Source organism: Castor canadensis, chromosome 12 (genome assembly GCF_047511655.1).
Source record: "Castor canadensis chromosome 12, mCasCan1.hap1v2, whole genome shotgun sequence".
Lineage (NCBI taxonomy): Eukaryota > Metazoa > Chordata > Mammalia > Rodentia > Castoridae > Castor > Castor canadensis.
Window position 1 is genome coordinate 104,551,467 of NC_133397.1, and position 24,583 is coordinate 104,576,049.

The 24,583-nt window shown below is 44.4% G+C and overlaps 1 pseudogene; it reads right to left on the reverse strand.

Annotated features, from left to right (window-relative positions):
* Window positions 1–4,042: 4,042 nt before the first annotated feature.
* On the reverse strand, window positions 4,043–24,323 carry LOC109702728 (3 beta-hydroxysteroid dehydrogenase/Delta 5-->4-isomerase type 1-like; annotated as a pseudogene).
* Between the last annotated feature and the right edge of the window lie 260 nt (window positions 24,324–24,583).

Here is a 24,583-nt window from a genome sequence, read left to right on the forward strand (position 1 = left end):
AGCAGAAACTAATTTGCCCTTATTTCTAATTTTGTTGAAGAGAGAGTATAAGCCATAATAGGAAGGAACAAGGGTTTTTGCTGGTTGAGATAAGGATAGCTATACAGGGCATTGACTCACATTAATTTCCTGTGCGTGTGTGTTACCTTCTAGGTTAATTCTTTTTGATCTCACCTTTTCTCTAGTTCCTGGTCCCCTTTTCCTATTGGCCTCAGTTGCTTTTAAGGTATCTGCCTTAGTTTCTCTGCATTGAGGGCAACAGATGCTAGCTAATTTTTTAGGTGTCTTACCTACCCTTATACCTCCCTTGTGTGCTCTTGTTTTTATCTTGTGCTCAAAGTCCAATCCCCATGTTGTGTTTGCCCTTGATCTAATGTCCACATATGAGGGAGAACATACGATTTTTGGTCTTTTGGGCCAGGCTAACCTCACTCAGAATGATGTTCTCCAATTCCATCCATTTACCAGCAAATGATAACATTTCGTTCTTCTTCATGGCTGCATAAAATTCCATTGTGTATAGATACCACATTTTCTTAATCCATTCGTCAGTGCTGGGGCATCTTGGCTGTTTCCATAACTTGGCTATTGTGAATAGTGCCGCAATAAACATGGGTGTGTAGGTGCCTCTGGAGTAACCTGTGTCACAGTCTTTTGGGTATATCCCCAAGAGTTAACCTCCATTTCTTGACTAAAATTCTGAAACATCCTCCTCACGTCTTTCAATCCATGCTACAGAGTGCTGCTGCAGTAAACTTCCCAGGAAGCAGAAGAAGAATCTTTAACACTTTCCATGGCACATTGAGTAGTGTCTGAGATCTTTCCTGTGACTCACATTACTTCTTACTAGAGGAGACATACTTTCTTCCCATAGAGTTTTTGCATTTTAGTGTAGATAAGGAATGCTAAATGTGAAGTAGTTGCATGAAGTTTCCTAGAAGAAGCAAAGTATGTCTATACCTAGTAGAGAAGGAAGGGAGTAGAATATGTCCCAGGAAAACCCAAGGTCCAGGTCTGGGGCCTCACATCTTTGCAGGTGCATCTTGCACTTTTCTTCTGCACCCGTGCAGACTGTTTTTACTGCCTCATCACCACCCTGTTTCCTACCTTCACCTTGGCAGACTCCAGCCAGGAGCACATTCCTTCCATTTCTGTTTGTGGAATCCTACCCATCATACACCATTCAGCCCCAAAGCAATCTTCGGCTCATTTTCTAAAGATTAAAATTATCTTTCAGTGTTTAGAGATCAAAAGATTAAGCATAAAATTGATGCTCCGTCATTTCCTTCCAGGTCTTGAGCAGACTACCATTCTGGCCACCACTGGGGCCCTCTGAGGCTCCTCTTGTCTAGGTCATAGCTCTGTCTGGCACCTGCACTACTTAATTTTCCCCAGTAAACACTACTTAGTTGGTGTTCAGCCTCCTCACTGTCCTTAGGCCTCCTGCCTTGCTCTCCTGCACACCCACCCTCTCCTCTGCGCCACCTCTCAGGCTTTTCCCCTTGCATGGATCCACATTCCTTTGCTCCACAAGTCTGACCAGCTCTCTGAAGCCTACCCCAGCACCTTTGGGTCAGCTCCATTCTGAGCTCTTACATACTGAGCTCTTCTATGCTTTCCCTTGTTCCTTTAGCAGAGTCCCCCAGACAGTGGGAAAAGAAGGGAGAGTGCAGGCTGGGCTGCTGCTATTCTCCCTCTTGTCTTTGCTGCCCCCATGTGGTTCCTTGCATAAAGTGCACTGGGCTTGGGGGCAGGAACTCTGACTGCTTGTCATAGGTAGCTCTGTGCCCAGTGCAAGTAGGAAAGGTGAACTTTGTTGGCCAAAGGATTCCAAGGCCTTATTCTTACCCAGTCAAGCACACCAACCACTTTCTTCTTTGATTTCTCTACTCACCCTTGCCTTCTCTTTGCAGAGAGTGCCCCATCCCTCCCATGTGAGAATTTTCTGGATGTTCAAGGAGGGATTTCACTAGGCTGAAAAGGAGAGTAAAGGCCCTTTTCCAAACCTCATGGTCCTCTTTCCTCCTATGGTGGCATGACACATGGGAGGTGTGCAACCACACCGGGGCTGGAGAGGGGCTTTGTCCTGTGCTTTGTGTAGCTCAGGTACCTGAGAAGGAGTTCTATTTCTCACTTGCATTGCCTGGGTCTTCTCCACCCTGAAGCCCAGTCCTGACGCTGTGTCTGTTGGGGTGTTGCAAGGGTGCCTGGATGTTTGCCCCTTTTTCCTTGAATATTCAAGTTTATAACCTTAGTGATAGTCCAACTAACTGAATCAATGATCTCTAAATTCTAAGTGTTAAAATAGAACATTGTAACAAATTAAGGGTATAGAGTTGATTTGCTTTTACTTACTCCTCTTATACCATAAAATGGTGTCCCACAAGCTGAGCACGGGTGGGTTTGTAGACATGAAGGGCTGTAGATAGCAGAACCAGCTAAAAGGCCGACTAGTTCTTTCTAGATAACTGTTTTGTGAATGTTTCAGCAGAATAGATGTCCATGTCATGCTGGCTATGAGTGACCTACATGGGAATGTGGCCATTATCCCTGTGTGCTAATATCTTGGAAGTCAGATAAATACCTGACATTTGGCTTTGGATGTGGAAATTCAGCATGAATTTTGGTTTGGTCTCTTGGGCCTACTGCAGAAGCTCAGGCCAAACAAGTGATCTCTGGTATTATTGAACATTGGATGAGAAAGAAGAATGAAGAAATCTCGGTACTGTCTGTGATCCAAAGACAGTGAGGCAACACCTTCCCTGTGTAGTGGGAGGCAGTTTTCTCTTCCCTACACGGGGAACCCCATTCCTGCTTCTGAGTAGAGAATAAGGAAATAGGAGGATGAAGGAAGAGAGGATGGGACATAGGGACAGGGGAGATGGAGAAAGTTGGAGGGACAGGCATTTAAATATGGAGGTGGGTATAGAAATTTCCACATTTCACAATCATCAGGGGATAATTCTTTGGGGGGGAGGTTGGGAATTTAGACCTGTTCTCCTTACTTTCCCATGGTATTTCCTTACTGTGTGAAATAAAAGGTAGAGCAATTGGGTTAAGAGTCGTCAGAACCCTAAGACACAAATATCCAGGTGTTCTCTAGAATCTTCAAGGACACTGATTTTGAAGGTGAAAGCTGAGAGCATCTGCTGCTTCCTTCACTGAATATGAGGCACAGAAGGCCTCCCAGGTGCCCATCAGGATTCTCCTGGTTCTAGAGGGTATCCTCTGAAGGGCTGGGCAGGAAGCAGGTAAGTGAAGGAAGCCAGAATCTGTGAGGGGAGCACCCCATGATCCAGCACCCTGCTGTCCCACTGACAACCAGTGCAGGCCTCAGGACTCCATGGGAAGATGAAGGCTTTCACATCAGTCTCTAGTGAATCAGAGATGGAGAGCACATTTCCTCATCCTTGATGTGGGAACAGGAATTCCTGTCTCCCTGTGACCTGGTGGTTATGAAATGAGGCGGTATATGTCATTCTTCTAGTGCACGCCTGAAGGCAAATAGGTTGGAGCCAGTCTCATGTTCCCCTCCTGGACCTACCACCACTCTATCTCTCCCATGTGGTTTTTGTGTCCTGGAGTTGGCCATACCTGGATATGGATGGGAAAACAGGAAAGTGTTAACAAAATATCACTTCTCCAGATTAGGCATTAAAATGCTTATTCCTCTTCTCACTGAGCTCTGTGGAGGAGAGGGAACAGAAATGCTTTATCCTTTGAGAGGTGAAAAGAAACCAAGAGCCAACACTATGTGACAGTAGGCCCTGGGTTACTCTGGAACAGGTCCTGATACATGGGTACAGCTGAAGCAGAACGTCTTCTCTGTCCTTGTGTGGTGGTGGGTGCAGGAAGCTTCTGATGGGACCCACAATTGGAAAGGCTTCTGGTGGCAGAGTAAGATATTAAATAGGCCATTGTGCCAAAGAGGGATATAGGTCCAGGGCTTGTGCCTCTGTCTGTTTCTGGAGGTAGCCAGGTAGAGGAGAGGGACACAAAGCTCCTTAGAAGTCCACATCCCAGTCACCTTTTCACTTTCACGTCACTGAGTCTTTGTCTTCAGGGCTCCCTTGTGCTGCTTCACTAGTGTACTGACCCACTCCATAGTTGTCTTCTTGGCTTCCTCCCAGCTAAAGCGCAGCTCATACCCTAGGTCTTGCTGAGCTTTCTTGTAGGAGAAGGTGTGCACACTATTTGTCAATGTCAGTAAGTGGTGGGTAAAGGGGGGTTGATATTTGTAAATTGGGCTCAGCAGGAAGCTCACTGTCTCCAGCAGGAAGGCCAGCCAGTACATCAGAAACAGAGCAGGGTGTTGGTCTGGAATCAAGGCAGAAGCCCCAATCTTTGCACAGGGTGTAATGTAAGTTAGTATAGCTTTGGTGAGCCGTATCATCTGAGATGTAGTAGAACTGTCCTCAGATGCTTGGTGCCTTTTTGGGGTCCCGCAGGCTCCTGGAGGCCAGAATGTGAGCCCAGCCCATGTTGCCCACATAGCCCGGGTTGACCACAGAGGATGTGCCTGATCCCTGTAGGATGCCATTGTTGTTGAGGGCCAAGTTCACAGTGGCAGTAAGGAACTGGCTTCCTTCCCCATAGATATACGGGGGCCTTAATGCACATGTGTATAAAGTGCCACCATTTTCAAGAGTGCACCCATTGGCTGCCAGCACTGCCTTCTCAGCCAGCTTTTTGCTGTATGGGTATGGATCAGACCATGTACTTTCACGATGCTCTTCCTCGTAGCCATCCTGGATGACCTCCTTGTAGGAGTTGGGTCCTGCTATGTCGGTTGTGCTGATGTAGATGAGGGTGGGCACACTAGCTTGGACACAGGCTTCCAACAAGAGCTGGGTACCTGCCAATGTCACAATCAGAGGAATAATGCAAAAATTATGAAACTGACATTGGAATGCTAGGGAGCAAGAATTAGGCTTCTGGATTCATTGACAGTGAGTGGTGTGTGTTGCATGTACTTTGGAAAAAAAATTTTCTGTGCTGGAGAACAAGGTCTCAAAGCCATGGCCTTACATACCTTCGGTAAAATCTTTACCTCTGAGCTACATACCCACCAATGGGTGTACTTCGATATTGGAAAAGGACATAGAGTTGTTGCTTTATATTTTGCCAGTTTTGATATTAAATTACCAATTGCTTTGGGTGTGCAGCTCAGTGGGAGAGCAGTTGTATCACATGCATGTGGGGCACTGTTTGACCCACAACTGGAAAAATAGACCCAAAAAATGAAAAAGAAAAGTATGGCATTTTCTCATGCATTTCATTTCATTAAAGACAGGTCATGGTTTAATTCAAAAATTGAGGGATGTATACTGTCAAAGATAATTGAGAATTTGAATCACATCTGCTGACACCCAGTTGTAGATGAGCAACATGCTGTCTTTATATTTTCTTATTTACTTTATGGTCTTGTGAGACGTGGTCCTGTTAGTGAAGGCTGGTCTGTAACTCACCATCATCCTGCCATAGCCTCCTGATGCTGGGATTACAGGGGGAGCCACCATGCCCAGCTTATACAATATGCGATCATAAGTGCTTGCATTCTTCTTATTTGGTGAAAATCAATAAAAACTTTGTCAGAAGGAACATTCTCTGAATCACTGAGAAAATGGTTATTGATTCGTGGGAAGAGGCCAGAAACCCAGTCTGTCTTCTTTGTGTTCCCTTGCATCCCCTCCTATTTCTTCCTGTGGCTCTCTTTACCCAGTTAAGAACAGTAGGGGTGATGAGCATTCTGGAGCTCTGTTGAGCCTGGTGGAGAAATAGTAGAGGGTGCCATCTGCTGGGCCTTTCTATAATGGGAGAACACCACAGACTCCCTGTAGCAGTGTTGACCTACAGAACCTGCAGTGATGCAGAGCACCTTCCCTTGAAGGAGGAGGAAATGTCTAGAGCAAAGGATCATTTTCATTATTCATTTTTAATTTATCCAATTATTTTTTCCCTTTAAAATATTTCTGCATTTGATTTTCTTCAGAGAAGTCGACTTTTTAAAAATTAAAAGTTGTATTAGAGGACTAGAGGTGTAGCTCAAGAGGTAGAGCACCTGCTTTGCAAGCATGAAGCCTTGAATTCAAACTCTAGTCCCACCAAAAAGAAGTCGCAGTAGAGAAAGTTGAGCTCAGTTTAACAAACGTGGTAATTGCAAATTATTTTCTAAGCCTGTGACAATGTTTTAGAAACTAGTGTCCCCAGAACTGCCCCTTTATTTCCCTTCCTGTGCTTGGGAGATGAAGCAGGTACTTCTGGGGCAAGGACCTGAGATGAAAAGCAATGATCACTGCCCTGCTCCACTGACTGCAGCAGGTCTGTAAAAAACAAGAAGAGGTCCTTTCTGAGATGCTGCTTGATACCCTTACTAATTGTTTGCTTTGCCACATGGTCTCTGAGTCACTAAATTTTCAGGTCTAGGCATGGGGGACACATGTCTCAGGGCCTTTGGGAGCAGCTGAGCATAGCTTCTGGAGTCAGAGCCCAACAAATGTTACATGTGGTTAGATTTTTTTTGACTGGGGTTTGAACTCAGGGTCTCCACCTTGCAGGTAGTTTCTCTACCACTTGAGTCATGCCACCACACCTTTTTTGCATTTTTAATATTTTCCAGGTAGAGTCTCACATATGTGCTCAGGTCTGGCCTGTGACCACGATCCTCCTACCTATATCCTCCCATGTAGCTTGGACCACAGATGCGTGCTACCATATTACTGGTTGAGATGGAGCCTTGCCAACTTGTTCACTAGGCTGACATTGGGCCTCAGTTCTCCAGATATCTGCCTCTCAAGCTGGAATAACAGGGAAGATTCACCATGCTTAGCAAAGGCAGAACTTTTGCTTATTTATTTGTTTATTCATTATTTTTTGTGTGGTGCTGGGGTTTGAACTCAGGATCTCATTCTTGGTACAGTGCTTCAACTCTATCACTTGAGCCACAGGCCCAAACCTTAGATTTTAAACTCAGTTGATAATCTGCAATTCAGAAAGCACGACCAAGCATTAGGGATGAGGAACTGATGGGGGAGTGACTTAGAACAGCTGTCCATGACCAGCTCCTCAAGATTTGACCCAGTGGTGAGCAGACAGACCATGGCAATGGGAGATGATTTCTGTGGGAAGGCAAGTGCTAGATGATACTTCTACAGGTCTCTTTGGAGCAGCTTTGCTAGGCCTCTGGAGAAGAATCCTCCTTCAGGTGGCCAGGAGCTGTGAATGTTCTATCAGGTCTGAGGCAGGGACTAAAACCATGATGAGGGGGCTCCTGGTCTGGCCCAGGGAGTGCATGGACATGAGGGTTTGGTGTCAGAGTCTACTCAACCTTATAATGAAGAAATAGTAGGAAGTGTTTCCTGGTAGTTGGAGTGATATAGGTGTGTGTTTAAGTCCTCATTATCTTAGTGAGTAACTTTGGGACCCTGGCCACATTCCTGGCCCCTTTTTAGCCATGATTTCCTCAAACATCCTTGCATTGTGTCAGCTGTGACTAGTGACAAAGCACTGTGACTAGTGACAAAGCACCTGCCCCAGAGTACAGCAGGTGCTTCATGGTTGGGTTTCCTTTCCCTTCCTCACCTTGTTTTCCTACTCTCCATCCCATCATCTGCTTCCATCTTCCCCAGTGATTGTACCTTTCAAGTTAACATCCATGATGGTCTGTCTGGGAATGGTACCCAAGATGTCAATGACAGAGGCAGTGTGGATGACAAGTGAGATGCCCTGGCAGACTCTCTTCAGGAACTGAGCATCCAGAATGTGTCCTTCCAGAGCTGTCACCTTGGAGTTTGTCTGCAGCTCTGTGGAACACAAGGCAGGACATTGGAAAGCTTTCTGAATGGGCTGAGAAGAGTCCTCATACAGGTGACTGATACCTATTTCTTCAAGGACAGTCATAGTAGGGATATGTTGGGGTAAGAAGACACTCCACTGAAGGACCAAGTAAACAAAAGCATAGAAATCAGAGTGTATAGCCTTTATTGGGCAAGAACATGAAACCCTTTCTGCCTCATCATATTTCAGAAAATGCATCTGAGGAGAGAGTTCTGCTGTGTGCCTGGAGCATAAAAATTGTTGAGAGAGCCATGGGAAGTTCATCAAATTAATTAAGAACATTGTGAAGAGTTCAAAGTAAGAAGAAGGAATTAGAGTTTAATCCTGAAAAGAAAAAGCAGTTGTGTCTAGATATGGCTTTGAAGGAGACCCAGAAGCACAGCATGGGGGGTTAACAGTGACATTAGGATATAAATGTACAGGTGTTGAGGATGAGAGAAAGGGTAAGCAAAGGTTAATCAACATGTCTGTGCTAGAGTTCTGAGGAGGAACCAGCATCAGGAGTGTGAATTTCAGGCCTTCCCTGACAGGCTCAGGGTCCAGAACCTGACAGGTTATTGGGTGTGTGTTCAGTACAACAGGAGGAATTAACTTCAGCTCTAGTGGACATTGCTTGATCCTGAGTTAATTGTTCAACAGAGATAACATTGAGAAAACAGGTGAGAGATAAGTAGAGAAGACAGTGTGTGCAGTCACAGAATGCTATGGAGGGCCCCTGTGTGCAGGGTAGGGTCCTCTTGTAACATGCAGATCCTAGGGGAAGTAGTCCTTGTTAGAATTACTTTTTCCTCCCTTCCCCTTCCCCTTTGTGCCCACCATAATACTTTTTCAAGGTTTCATATCCTGAATTTTGCCTGGCATTCTAAAGTGAAGTCCTAACAGGAAGATTGCCTTAAAGCAAGTAATGGGACATGAGAAATTGCTAGTTAAGCCATAAAATATGTCCAGGGCCAAGATAAAAGTCCCCATGCAGAGATAATCACCTGTTCCCACCTTTCTTTGTCTTCTTCAGCAAACAGACTAGATACTATAGTTCTCTTCTGCCCATTCCTGCCTTTCTTTGCTGCCTTCTGTAAGTAGACTTTCTGAAACAGGCTCCCCTGCTGCTCCTACCTAAACAACCTCAGGTCCTTAACCCCAGTGTGAGCCCACCTGTTAGTAACCTGTACATTCCCTGTAACCTGATCCTCTGCACTGCCCTTTAAGAATCCTGTGATTTCACTGCAGGGGCCCAGAATTTTGAGTACAAGGTCATCTGAGACCACTGGCGTAAAATAAAATAAAAATCCAAGTTCTTCTACTTCTCTGAGTGTCACTTGGTTTCTCCTTTGACAATATTTCCACAGCATTTCTGGAGGCCCCAGCAAGATACCAACCATTCTTGCCCCTTGAGCCACCAGCCAGTGTCCAGACTGCACTGCGGTAGTGAGGGACTCGGGACTGAACCAGGCAATGGCTACCTGATGGTATTCCAGGTCCTCCTTTGCACTGAGTTCCAACACTCTGAGTAGTCTTGCCTCGACTGAATTCCAAGAAGAAGTGGACCAACTTGCCTGGCAATTTTGTCCAAACTCAGTAAGCCCTCAGGGAGTCAGCCATCAGTCAGGTCCCATCCCACTGGGCGGACGGGGATCAACTCCTGGGAATCTTTGAGAAAAATTCCACATGTCAGGGACATCCCCAAAAGGGGGAAGGAAAACTGTAATTACTTCTGGTGTGAATGTGTGTGTGAATGAGTGGCCTGATTTGTCCTTGCTTCAGGCTTGAGTTTGTGGCTCCATGGCCAAAAGGCTACGGAGTCTGAGTGGGTCTGTCCTGAGGTTCAGTGGTGATCCTCATATGTCTTAGGGTGGCCTCAGGGCAACCTGATCTAGAGTCACAAGGCTGATCCTGCCATTGAGACTGAGAAGCACCTAAGTTCCTTCAAGACATGGCCAGGCAGACATCTGATTGGTCTCTTCTCTTGAAGGGGAACCCACCCTTGTTTGTCTTTGCGGCACTGACAGGGTGGGAATACGTAGGATGGATATAGAGGACACCTCTGACTACCATGGGCAGAAGTTCCTCAAAACCCACAGTCCTAGAGTGTATGCTTAAACATTTTAAGAAGGGATTCTTAGAGGGTTGTGGAATCAAAATGTCTTCTGGAAGGCTGTGGATGCTGTGTGAGTTGGATGGCTCACTTTTGAGGTCAACTGGCCCCCTGAAGGTATCCTAGATTTGCCCACTGTCAGGGCCATCTGTCAGGTCATAATACAAACCCCTGGACATCCCTATCATTCCCCTATATCGATTCCTGGCTTCCATCGGCTCAGACTTCCCCCTTGGGTCCAATTCTGCACCAACAAAAAGGGACAGAGCAGAATTTTCATGGCCCAGGTAATGAAGCCTAAAGACCAGAAGCTGAACAAGGCTGTTTTGCAAGGGGATCCATAAGATGAACCACCTGTACCCCTGTCATACATTCCAAGCATGCTGCCACAATCAGAGCAGACAGTGCCACCTCTCCCAAACAGTCCGCCACTTTCAGTGAGTCCCCCTCAGCTCTTTCAGCAGTCTCCCAGCCCCAGTGATGTCCCACACCCATCCCTCGCTTGGAGTTAGAGTCTACAGCCCCTTAGCCACCATCTTTGCTTGTCCCAGGTGCTGGTCCCTCAGGCTGGGGCCCTACAAATGCCGCTCCATGAGACACAAGGGCCCCAGCAGATTGGTGCTGATGGCACAGTCCAGTCCAGACACTCTATCCTCTATTACCAGCCTTTCAGTACAGCTGACCTCTTAAGTTGGAGGAACTGCATACTGCCTTATTCCGAAAAGCCCCAGGCCATGATCAACCTCCTAGAATCCAAATTTTAGACCCATAAACCTACTTGGGATGACTGCTGACAGATCCTTCTGACATTTTTCAACACAGAATAGTGATGACGAATCCTGCTGGAGCCCGCCACTGGCTCCAAGGGCAGGCCACAGCAGGAACCCTAGATGCAGAAGCTTGGGCAAGAGAGGCAGCCCCTGATGCTTGACCTACCTGGGACTTCAATACAGCAGAAGGATGAGCAGTCCTCACTCAGTATCACACTGCCCTCCTACACAGGCTCAGGGCTAGAGCTAAGAAGCCAACCAACATGTCCAAAACTGTGGCAGTTATCTAGAAGCCAGAGGAACCATCAACTGATTTCTATGAGAGATTCTGTGAGGCCTTTCGGGTGTACACCTCCTTCAATCCAGAAGTGCCAGAAAACCAACAGATGGTCAATACAGCATTTGTGGCCCAGTCATATGCTGACATTCACTGGAAACTTCAGAAACTTGAAGGCTTCACTGGAATGAATGCCACTCAGCTATTAGAACTGGCAAATAAAGTCTTTGTGAACTGGGACCATGTGGAAAAACAAGAGGCTGATAAAAGAATGAAAGCCAAGGTGTCCTTATTGGCTGCAGCACTGGGGAAGTCAGTCCCGACCAAGCAGTCAGCTCTGCTGCAGAATGGGAAATCCAATGGAAGAACCCCACTCTGATGAGAACAATGTGCCTATTTCAAGGAGATTAGCCAGAGGAAGAATGAACTGCTGCAAGGGACCAGCATCGGAGCCTAACAAGATTGCTCCAGAAAAGAAGACAGGATGGCAACCTGAACCAGAGGCCCAGGACCTCATTGGCCTAACAGGAATTGAGTTAGATTAGGGAAGACTGGGCTTCTTACTACTAGGCCCCTGAGAGACCATGGTCAAAATGAAAGTGGAGGGCCAACCAATGATCTTCATGGTGGACCCAGGTGCTGAGCATTCCGTGGTCACTAAACCTGTGGCCCCACTCACCAAGTGCAGGGCCACAATAGTCAGAGCCACCAACACCCAAACTGCCCAGCAGTTCTGCTGATCCTGGACATGCCAACAAGGAGGGCACACAGTGACTCACCAGTTCCTGTACCTACCAGGATGTCCAATTCCTCTGTTGGGAAGGGACTTACTAACAAAGCTTGGAGCCCAAATCACCTTCACCCAGGGAGGGCCCACAAGCCTTACAGTGAGGAAAAGGGGGACCTGATGAAGCCCATCTGCCTGCTGGAGGATTTTCCTGATGTCTGGGCTGAAAAAGGGCCCTCTAGCCTAGCTTGCAACCATGTGCTTATAATGGTAGATCTCAAACCTGGGGCTCTTCCTGTTAGAGGCAACATCCAGTGCCATGGGAAGCATGCCTGAGAATTCAGGCTCACCTACTGTGGCTGAAGGATGCAGGGATATTGATCGAATGCCCATCACCATGGAACACTCCATTGTTACCTGTCAAGATGGCAGGAGGAAACAATTACCAACCTGTCCAGGACATAAGGGAAGTAATATCATCATTATCACCTTGCACCTGGTAGTTCCTAACCCCTACACTCTCCTGAGCATTCTGCCACTGCAAGCAAGCTGGTTCACCTGCCGAGACCTAAAGGACACTTTCTTCTGCCTCTGCCTGGCCCTGATTAGCCAGCCTCTGTTCGGCTTTGAATGGGAAGACCCCCCTACTGTAAGAAAAACACAAATGGCCCGGACCAGAGTGCCTCAAGGATTCAAAACTCACCCACCTTTTTTTGGGAAGCCCTAGTGGCATACTTGTCAACTTTCTGAGAAGAAAATCCAAGCTGTACCTTGCTCCAATATGTGGATGATCTGCTCTTGACAAGCTGAGATCAAGAGAAATGCTGGGAGGGGATGAAGGCATTGCTAACTTGACTCTGAGGTAGGCTACAAAGTTTTCTGGAAAAAGGCCCAAGTTTGCAAGCAAGAGGTCTGATACCTTGGGCTCATCATTTCAGGAAGATGATGCGCCCTAGGTCTGGAGAGGAACAGGCCATCTGCTCCATTCCACAGCCAAAGACCAAAAGGGAGGTGCAAGAATTCTTGAGAGTAGCAGGATTCTGTCACATCTGGATATCTGGATATTCAAGCCTGGCCAAACCACTTTATGAGGCCACAGCAGGCTCTGGAAAGGACTGTTTAAACTGGGGACCAGACCAAGAAAGGGCCTTCCAGGAGATAAAAGAGACTGTTAACCAGTGCCCCTGCACTAGGGCTACCGGATGTAGTGCAACCATTCAAACTCTTCAACTGTGAGGAAAATCACACAGCTCTGGAGGTCCTCACCCATATGGTGGGTCCATGGCAGCAGGAGATGGCTTACCTGTTGAAGCACTTGGACCAGTGGCCTCAGGGTGGCCTCCCTGTCTTTGAGCCTTGGCCGCCATGGTAACCCTAATCAGGGAGGTCGACAAGGTCACCCTGGGACAGGACATTAATGTTAAGGTCCCTTATGCAGTCATGGCCCTAATGAATGGGCAAGGTCATAAATGGCTGACCAGTACCAGAATGGCCCATTACCAAGGATTACTGTGTGAGAATCCTCGAGTCAGACTTGCAACTATATGAACTTTAAATCCTTCCACCTTCCTGCCAACAAGAGGAAGGGCCCCCAGATCATGATTGCAAAGAGGTAATGGATGACATGTACTCTAGAAGGCTCAAACTCTTCACAGATAGAAGCAGCTTTGTCCAGGGTGGATGGCAAAAGGCTGGGTTCATGGTCACCACTGCTAACAACATCCACAAGGATTGACTGCGCAAAAAGCTGAACTTTGGGTGTTGGCTCAAGCATTATGATATACAAAGGGAAAGTGGGTGAACGTCTACACAGATTCTAAGTATGCCTTTGCCACCCTGCATGTGCATGGAGTAATATGCAAGGAAAAAGGATGGCTGTCAGCAGGGGTAAAAGAGATTAAGAACAAAGAAGAAATCCTCAATCTGCTGGAAGCGGTCTGGGAACCGTCTCAGATAGCTATTATCCACTGCAGAGGCCACAAAAGGGGCATAGACAATGTCAGTAGAGCGAACCGCCTGGCTGACCAGGCAGCAAGGAGGGCAGCAGAAGAGTTAAGTTCCCCTGTAATGTCGGAGCAAACTGCCAAACTTCTGTTGGCTCTGAAGCTGCCTCCCACCCCGAATTACACCAAGGAGGAAGAACAATGGGCGAAAGATGAAAAAGGAATAAAAGAAAAGGGAGGCTGGTGGAAGTTGCCTGACCAGAGATTCTTTGTCCCCAGTGCTGTAGCAGCCCCTCTGATAAAACAACAGCATGAGCTAACACACTTGGGGAAAACAGCTCTGGAAAAACTGCTGGACAAGTACTATTTCATTCCCAAGCTCCCAATCCTATGAACCCAAATAAGTGTGAAGTACATTACATGTGCACAAAACAATGCAAGTCAAGGGCCTAAGCCAAGCCCTGGGATACAAACAACAGGCACCATGCCTTTTGAGGGCCTGGGAGTGGACTTCACAGAGGTCAAGCCCTGCTGAGGATACCGGTACCTCCTGGTCCTTGTCTGCACTTACTCAGGGTGGGTTGAGGCTTACCCCACCCCACACAGAAGGAATGAGAGGTAGGAAGGGCCCTTTTAAGAGAAATTATCCCCAGATATTGGCTCCTTCTTTCTATTGGATCAGACAATGGACCAGCCTTTGTGGCTAAAATTTTGAAAATAAAATGGAAGCTCCACATAGCATACAGACCTCAGAGTTCAGGAAAAGTAGAGTGCATGAATCAGACCCTCAAACCACTTTAGCCAAACTCTGCCAAGAAACACAATCCCCCTGGATAGACATGCTACCATTGGCCCTGCTCAGGACACACTGTACCCCTAGACCCTCCAGCTACTCACCCATTGAGATTCTCTATGGCAGGCCTCCTCCCATAATAAACAGGCTCAGAGGGGACCTCAGGCAAATTGGAAATCTAGACATTTCCTGACGTCTCCAGGCCCTAGGAAAAACTCTACACCACATCTCCCGGAAAGTCTTAGAAAGGACCCCAATCCCCATGTGTAACTGGGCCCATCCCCACCAACCCAGGGATATGGTGTGGGTAATATCAACTCCCACAGCTGTTAAAGTTACAGGTATCACTCCCTGGATTCATGATTCCTGGATAAAGAAGGCAGCAGCACCTGCAGACCCCAACAACTGGCAGGCAGTCTAAGATTCAACTAACCCCCTCAAACTAAGGTTCCAGAGAACATCACAACAGCACCATCAACTGAGAGAGCTCCAGCCCTGCTCCATCCACCTCCTGGAAGCTAATTGGTCAATGCACAGTGGAAGCCTGAGGGTTCGCCCACTGGGACATAAATGTATCCCCTTTCTGCCACCCTTACCCCATTCAGCTGATTATCATTGTTGCAACACTGTTCTCACTAGGACTGGCCATCACTGCTCCCCAGGATTTGAATGTAGGCCAAAGAATAGTGCTGGCCTCCTGCTATCTGCTCATAGTAGGATGTCTTACTGCTGTTTGGTGCTATCTGTAGCCCAGACCCTAGTTTCAGGCATGAGGACTCTGATGTGTTTTTGCCTTTTGACTCTATTACATTTTAAGGTTGTCCCATCTAGAGGCCGGGATGAATGCTCAGCTTGCATAAAATCTCTCTCCTTCCAGGAAAAACTATGATATGCCTTCACCTATTACCAATACCTGTCACCCGCATGCTGCACATCAATTTCTGAATGTATCTGAGGAGGGACAATTTGCTATAAGAGAAAACTGACTGGTCTGATGGGATCCTGTAAGAACAAAGGCACTATAGGGCAGACGGTTTGCTGGAAGAAAGACAGGGACTCTTAGGAGGCACAGAACGATGAAATGACAGGGGGAGGAAATAAATCTTGTCATGTCTGGGCATTCTCCCTGACCACCCCATCCCCATATCAGTCCACAAAGGGAAAAGTGGCAGATACAGAGAGGCCATCCAGAGACGATTACCTAGACGGCTATGAGCCGATAAAAGACATTGATCTGCCACCACCATGACCCCCATTAAAGCTTTCTTCCAGGACAGGGAACCTTAACTTGGAGCCCCAACTGTACAAGCTGTTAAGTGCAGCTCACTGCCTCCTTAATTCATGAACCCACCATTGGTAGGTGATTGCTGGCTCTGCCTGTCCTCAGGTCTCCTCCATATGCAGTGGCCCCAGTGAGCCCCCTTAACCAGAGGGTGCATGTTGCTACTCCTAACTACCAGCATGAAACCCAAAGTAAGCAATATACAAAGTAAGCCATCTCAAAGGACCCCTAACTTTATCTACAATTCAAGAGGATACTATCCAGTGGGGGAACTGGCTGCTAGCCAATGTTTCCAAATCCAAAACTGTATAGCAACTGCCATTAGATGTACAGCAGCCCAGGAACCTTCTTTTATGTGGGACCCTTGCTTATCAGTGCTTGCCAGCTAACTGGAAGGGCATTTGCACATTAACATTCCTCACCCCCCAGATAAACATAGTGCCTAGCAATCAGACCCTCCCCATACCTTTGATGGCCCACACATGGTCAAAGAGAGCTATCCAATTCATACCTTTACTAATTGGATTAGGGATAATGGCTGGTATAGGAACAGGCATAGGAGGAATTGCCTCATCAGTCTCTTACTATAATCAATTATCTGCAGACCTAACAAGTGACATAGAACAAGTGGCTAGGTCGATAGTGACCATGCAGGATTAATTGGACTCCCTAGCATCAGTGGTCCTCCAAAATTGGAGAGGGATGGACTTACTCACTGCCAAGAAAGGGGAGGGCGGGGGGCTCTGCCTTTTCCTAAATGAAGAATGTTGCTTTTATGTGAATCAGTCAGGAATAGTCAGAGACATGGCTCAACAATTATGGGACCGGGCCACACATAGGAGACAGGAATTAGCAAATTCCTGGAACAGATGAAGCAGTATCTGGAATTGGGCCTCATGGCTACTCCCCTTGGCTGGTCCTCTTTTCATTTTCCTATTGGCTGTCATATTCGGCCCTTGCATTCTCAATGCCATAACTCACTTCATTAGCTCACAAATGGAGGCAATAAAGTTACAGCTCTTGGTGACCCAATACAGACACTTAGGGCAGGAGGAACCTGATAGAGTCCCAGTAACCTAAGGTTGATGCTTGTCCACAAGTGGGAAAAGTATTGAGAGGGGGGAATGAATAGGAAGATTGCCTCAAAGCAAGTTATGGCTAGTAAAGCCATAAAATGAGCCCAGAGCCAAGATAAAAGGCACCATAAGGAGATAACTGCCCATTTTTGCCTTTCTTGTTTTCTTCTGCAAACAGACTTCCCACTATAGATCCCCTACTGCCCATTCACCTTTCTTTGTCTTCTTCTGTCAGCAGACTTTCTGAAACAGGCTTCTCCCTGCTGCTCCTACCTAAACAATCCTGGGGCCCAAACCCCAGTGTGAGCCCACCTATTGGCAACCAGCCTGTTTCCTGTAATCTGATCCTCTGACAGCCCTTTAAGAATCCTGTGATTTCACTGCTGGGGGCCCAGAATTTTGAGTACGAGCTCATCTGGGACCACTGACATAAAATACAAATCCTAGTTCTCCTCCTTCTCTGAGTGTCGCTTGGTTTCTCATCTGACAATATTTCCACAACAGTCCCATCAAAATCGTTAAGATGATAACTGTGAAGTGATCTTGAATTCAATTTTCAGAATCCAGGACTTTGGAATGCTACTCCTTAGTTCTTAGTTCTTTCTATTTAAAAAGAGGTACCAGGAGAGTGTGAAGATGCTGGATTGCAGACACCCACCACATTCTTATTTCAAGAACCAGAAATAAAACCTTAGGTGCATGGCTATAAGGAAAGTTGGGCAAATTAGTAAGCTCGAGGTGGACAGTAGTAAACAACTAGATAGCCAGTTGATAGAGAAAATGAAAATTAAAAAATATCAAACTTTAGATTTGTAAAGGAAAGAAGAAAAAACTTTGATTAAATAGAGCCCACAGGAGTCAGCAGATTGTAATTGGTTCCATCCCTAAACCATCCTGGCCCTGCTTTTTCTTTCTTCTCTTTTTTATTTTGGTAAGAGCTACCCTTTTGTGCACAACATCCTGGACATAAAACAACTGCCCAGAGGGTAACCCTCAGCAACCTTATCTTAGTATGGAGGGCCACAACCAGTGGATGTATCCATTTACCCAGGATAAAAGACAGGCCCTCTAACCAACTATATTCATCAGCTTACCTCCCAGCCCAGCTTGTATATGTAAATACTACTGCCCACAGTCTTTCTGCAGGGTGAACTGATCAGAGGTTGCAACACATTGATGGGGTTGGAGATCAATTTGACCCTGACAAGTAGGACTAGGGTAGTTGTGGGAGTAAGCTAAATGGCTGGCTACAGGCTGAAACCCCATAACCAGAGCAGCATGTAAAACATACACAGGACATGGGCTGCCTCTGAGACCCTCTGCAAGACTGGTTGATGAGTGGAAGCACTTCTGTGTGTGTGGGAAGAGACCAGAGTTCTGGCTCCCCCATCCAGGTAAAGGGTGGGTATTGGAGGGAGATAAACATCTACAGCTTTAAACCCACAACCCAGCCAGTGTATATAAACACACGAGTGAAAAGAGCCATTTTCCCATCACTCTGTAAATGAAACATCCAATCAGAGGCCATCAGGAAAGGAAAAAAACTTACTGTGGAAAAGCAGGATCTGCCACTGGATCCCCCATGCAGGGAAAGTCATGGACTTTGAGAGTGACTGCACTTGGCAGGGTGCTGTGCTTGGAGGCTCCTTCTATATACCCCAAATGCTACTTCATGAGACTGGAACTGGCCCACTCCCATCAGAACCCTGGCAGTGGAACATAGCCGCCCCACCCAACCCGGGACAGGCCAGCTCCTAGGAATTGCTGCCCTGCCTGACTCCATCCTCTGCCACTGGTCCAGAGCCTTAACTACAAGGGTACATGGAACCCAGGCTGCACCCAGAGTGAAATTCTGGACAGTCTCAGGCCCAGAGGAGATACATTTTTTTCTAAGACACCATTGTACCATGTAGTAACACTATTCCTTTTCCTATGTAACTTGATTAGGAGGGTAGATGATGTTGCCAGTTCTTTTTCATTTCATGTAAAAATCTGGTTTGGGATAGAATTGGTGAATTTGTTATCACCATACCAGTGGTGAGAGACAGCATATCAACCCTGCCACTACAACAGCCTATTCCTGCTAGAATGTAGAGAATAAATCAGTGGAAAGATGTTAGGTGATTACATATCAAAATAATGACTTGACATTGCAACTTTTGAGGGGTGCTTCTGGGGTTTGATCTCAGTGCCTTTCACTTGCCAGATAGGTGGTCCACCATGTGAGCCATGTTGACAGCATGACATGACTATAGATGAACATATCTCAATATAGAAATACAAGAAATATGAAAAACAGAGTGAGGTGCATGTGGCTGACACCTGTAATCCTAGATACTGGGGACGCAGAGATCAGGAGGATCTCAATTCAAATCAGCCCAGGTAAATAATTTGAGACCCTATCTCAAAAAAACCCCAACACAAAGCAGGCTGGTGGAATTGCTCAGTGGTAGAGTGCCTGTCTAGCAAGCATGAGGACCTGAATTCAAGTTCCAGTACCACCTAAAGAAAAGAAATATGAAAAAAGGGCAACATGACACCTAAAAATGTCAATAATCCTATACTAAAGGATTTTAATGATAGGAAAGTAGATGAAATCTTAAACATTAAACTCAAAAGAATGATAAGAATGATCAATGAAATTAAAGAGGACATGTATAAACACCTCAAGGCATTCAAAGGGAACACAAATAAATGGCTGAATAAATTGAAAGAGGATACCAATAAACAGCAGGACGAAATGAGAAAGGTAATGCAAGATATGAAAGAGAAATTCAGTAATGCTATAGAAGTCTTGAAAATCATTCAAGTGAAAATTCCAGAAATAATAACCCCCATAAGTCAAATAAAAAAAATCTCAGTAGAAAGCCTCTCAGGCTTGACTGTGGGCAGTCAAATTGATATCAGAATATCAGAACTTGAAGATAAGTTAGATGTAATAGAAAAATCAGATGAAGATAAAGAAAAAAGAATGACCAAGTAGGAATAGAACATGCAAGATTATTGGAACACCATTGAAACAACACACCTAGAGATCATAATATTTTAAAATAAAAAGCAAGACTTAACAAATACAAGAAAATTGAAACAGCTTCCTGTATTTTATCAGCTCATAATGGAACAGAGCCAGAAATCAATGACCAGAGATCCTTCACAGAATATAAAAACTCATGGAGACTGAACAATCACTTCTGAATGATCAGTGGATCATCAAAGAAATAAGGGAGGAAATAAAAACTTACAGAAACAAAGAGGTGAATGACCACTAGAATGAAAACTATAACCTTGAAGAAGGAAATTGAAGAAGACACTAGAAGATGGAGAAACCTACTATGTTCATGGATCAGCAAAATTAACATTGTGAAACAACCAAAAAACCAAAAGCAATGTACAGATTCAATTATAATCTCAATCACAGAAATAAAAAAGCGAATCCTAAAATTCATTTGAGCACAAAAGACGCTAAATAACCAAAGCCACCTTGAACAAAAAAGAATAAGGCTTGAGGTATTAGAATACCAGACTCCAAATTCTCCTGCAGAGCCATAGTAACAGAAGGCACATGATACTGGTACAAAAATGGACATGTAGGCTAATGGAATAGAATAGAAGATTCAGAAATAAGCCCATAGAGTTATAGCTATCTCATTTCATAGAGATGCCAAAAACATATGTTGTAGAAAAGATTGTCTCTTCAAAAATGGTGTTAGGAAAACTGAATATTCACATTTAGGAGACTAAAACCAAAAAAATCAATTCAAAATTGATCAACTATCTTTTTTTATTGTTTTATTATTCATATGTGCATACAAGGCTTGGGTCATTTCTCCCCCCTGCCCCCACCCCCTCCCTTACCACCCACTCTGCTCCCTCCCTCTCCCCCACCACCCACTCAATACCCAGCAGAAACTATTTTGCCCTTATCTCTAATTTTGTTGAAGAGAGAGTATAAGCAATGATAGGAAGGAACAAGGGTTTTTGCTGATTGAGATAAGGATAGCTATACAGGGAGTTGACTCACATTAATTTCCTGTGCGTGTGTGCTACCTTCTAGGTTAATTCTTTTTGATCTCACCTTTTCTCTAGTTCCTGGTCCCCTTTTCTTATTGGCCTCAGTTGCTTTTAAGGTATCTGCTTTAGTTTCTCTGTGTTAAGGGCAACAAATGCTATCTAGTTTTTTAGGTGTCTTACTTATCCTCACCCCTCCCTTGTGTGCTTCCGTTTTTATCATATGCTCAAAGTCCAATCCCCTTGTTGTGTTTGCCCTTGATCTAATGTCCACATATGAGGGAGAACATATGATTTTTGGTCTTTCGGGCCAGGCTAACCTCACTCAGAATGATGTTCTCCAATTCCATCCATTTACCAGTGAATGATAACATTTCGTTATCATTTCATGGCTGCATAAAATTCCATTGTGTATAGATACCACATTTTCTTGATCCATTCGTCAGTAGTGGGGCATCTTGGCTGTTTCCATAACTTGGCTATTGTGAATAGTGCCGCAATAAACATGGGTGTGCAGGTGCCTCTGAAGTAACCTGTGTAACAGTCTTTTGGGTATATCCCCAAGAGTGGTATTGCTGGATCAAATGGTAGATCAATGTTTAGCTTTTTAAGTAGCCTCCAAATTATTTTCCAGAGTGGTTGTACTAGTTTACACTCCCACCAGCAGTGTAAGAGGGTTCCTTTTTCCCTGCATCCTCGCCAACACCTGTTGTTGGTGGTGTTGCTAATGATGGCTATTCTAACAGGGGTGAGGTGGAATCTTAGTGTGGTTTTAATTTGCATTTCCTTTATGGCTAGAGATGGTGAGCATTTTTTCATGTGTCTTTTGGCCATTTGAATTTCTTCTTTTGAGAAAGTTCTGTTTAGTTCACTTGCCCATTTCTTTATTGGTTCATTAGTTTTGGGAGAATTTAGTTTTTTAGGTTCCCTATATATTCTGGTTATCAGTCCTTTTTCTGATGTGTAGCTGGCAAATATTTTCTCCCACTCTGTGGGTGTTCTCTTCAGTTTACAGACCATTTCTTTTGATGAACAGAAGTTTTTTAGTTTTATGAGGTCCCATTTATCTATGCTATCTCTTAGTAGCTGTGCTACTGGGGTTTCGTTGAGAAAGTTCTTACCTATACCTACTAACTCCAGAGTATTTCCTACTCTTTCCTGTATCAACTTTAGAGTTTGGGGTCTGATATTAAGATCCTTTATCCATTTTGAGTTAATATTGGTATAGGGTGATATACATGGATCAAGTTTCAGTTTTTTGTAGACTGCTAACCAGTTTTCCCAGCAGTTTTTGTTGAAGATGCTGTCTTATCTCCATCGTACATTTTTAGTGCCTTTGTCAAAGACAAGTTGGTTATAGTTGTGTGGCTTCATATCTGAGTCCTCTATTCTGTTCCACTGGTCTTCATGACTGTTTTTGTGCCAGTACCATGCTGTTTTTATCGTTATTGCTTTGTAATATAGTTTGAAGTCAGGTATCGTGATAACTCCAGCATTGTTCTTTTGACTGAGTATTGCCTTGGCTATTTGTGGCCTCTTGTGTTTCCATATAAATTTAGCGGTAGATTTTTCAATCTCTTTAATGAATGTCATTGGAATTTTGATGGGAATTTCATTAAACATGTAGATTACTTTGGGGAGTATCGACATTTTTACTTTGTTGATTCTACCAATCCATGAGCATGGGAGATCTCTCCACTTTCTATAGTCTTCCTCAATCTCTTTCTTCAGAAGTGTATAGTTTTCCTTGTAGAGGTCATTCACATCTTTTGTTAGGTTTACACCTCGGTATTTGATTTTTTTTGAGGCTATTGTAAATGGAATTGTTTTCATACATTCTTTTTCATTTCATTTTTTTTCATTATTAATATATAGAAATGCTAATGATTTTTCTATGTTGATTTTATATCCTGCTACCTTGCTGTAGCTATTGATGTTGATCAACTATCTTAATGTGAGACCTCAAACTGTGAAACTACTAGAGGGAACCATAGGGAACACTCTGGAAGACATAGGCATAGGTAACGATTTTTTGAATAGGATTCCAAATTGCTCTGAAAATAAGAGCAAGAATTCACAAATGGGATTAAGTCAAATTAGAAAGCTTCTGCAAATCAAAGGAAATAATTACCAGAATCAAGATACAATGTACTGAATGGCAGAAAATTTTTCCCAGTTATTTATTGGATAAAGGATTAATATTCAGAATATATAAGGAATGCTAAAAGTTAAACACCAAAAGAACAAACAAATCAATTAATAAATAAGCAAATGAATCGAATAGGAAATTCTCAAAAGGAATCCAAATGGCTAATACAGACATGAAGAAATGCTCAACATTCTTAACCGTAAGGAAATGCAAGTCAAAACAACATCGAGAGTCCATGTTACCCTAGTCAGAATGGCTGTCATCAAAAAAAGAAAACAAACCCTCCCCCCAAAACCAGCCTGGTGGAGTGGCTCAAGTAGTAGAGGATCTGCCTAGCCAGTCTGAGACCCTGAGTTCAAATCCCAGCACTGTCCAAAAAAACAAAAACAAAAACACCAAAGGAGCAAATGCTAGTGAGGATGAAGGGGATAAGGGACCATTATAAATTCTTGGTGGGAATGTAAAGTAGTACAGCCACTGTGGTAGTCAGTGAGGAGTCTCCTTAAAATTAAAAAAGACCTACCATGAACTCTGCTATGTATAAATCCTAAGGAATTAAAATCAGCATGCAATCTATTGAAACACTTTTCACAATAGTCAAAGTGTGGAATCAGGGGAAAGCAAAACCGGATTTTATATGATTAATTTGCTTTTCTTGAATATTAAACTATAAGACTTGAATAATAAAACAAAGGATTATATATTTAAATAATAAATACTTCATAGATAATATATTATCTATATTATAGATAATACATATTTATATATGTATATCTCACAACTCTGCCAGTTTAATCAGGTTGGATAATGGATGTACAGAAAAAATGTTCTTTGCTGTACTCATCGAAAGGCAATATCTGGTAAGAAGCCAATGTAGTTTAAAAGGGCTTAAATATTAGATAACTTTCCAAAGAAGAACATGAGCAAGTTAATTAAGAATAGGTAAATTAGGTAACTAAAAACAGAATAAACTTTATAAATGAACTCTTTATCACCTAAATATATTTTTCAGTGTCCTTAAATCTTATGGTTATATTAGACTAAATTAAGTAACATTCATTAGATTGTCTAGGTTATCTCTTAGTTAAGTTAAAATGCTTTATTTGGGAGACAAGAATACCTTCCCACATACTCATCATTCACAGTGGAGCCGTAAACACAAGTCTCCAGCTCACTAACGAGATACTTCCTCTTTGTTTTTTCGTTTGAAGACTCTGTACAAGGCCCTGACCTCCTGGAGTTCCTTCTCCTCCACCAACAAGTGAATGATCCTCTGGCCCAGAAACCCTCCTGTTCCAGTCACTAGGCAGCGCCACCCAGTCATGACCAATGCAGGAAGCAGAACACAGTGCGCAGTGGGTGCGATGACAGGGAGTCCCTGGAGAGGGTTGAAAAGAGAAGTGCAATGGGTACAGGCTCATAGGGACATCTTGTGATGACATGGAATGAAAAGCCAGCTGAAAACTATTTTTCCCACTAATCCCACAACAGAGACCACTTCTGTGGTCTAAAATGTGTGTTGATTTTTTCCCAGCAGCCAGCAAGGAATCAGTGCTATAGTGGACACAACTGAATAACCTCAACCCAAGTCAGCTCTAACACTTTCTATCACCTCCCTTCAGTCCACTCT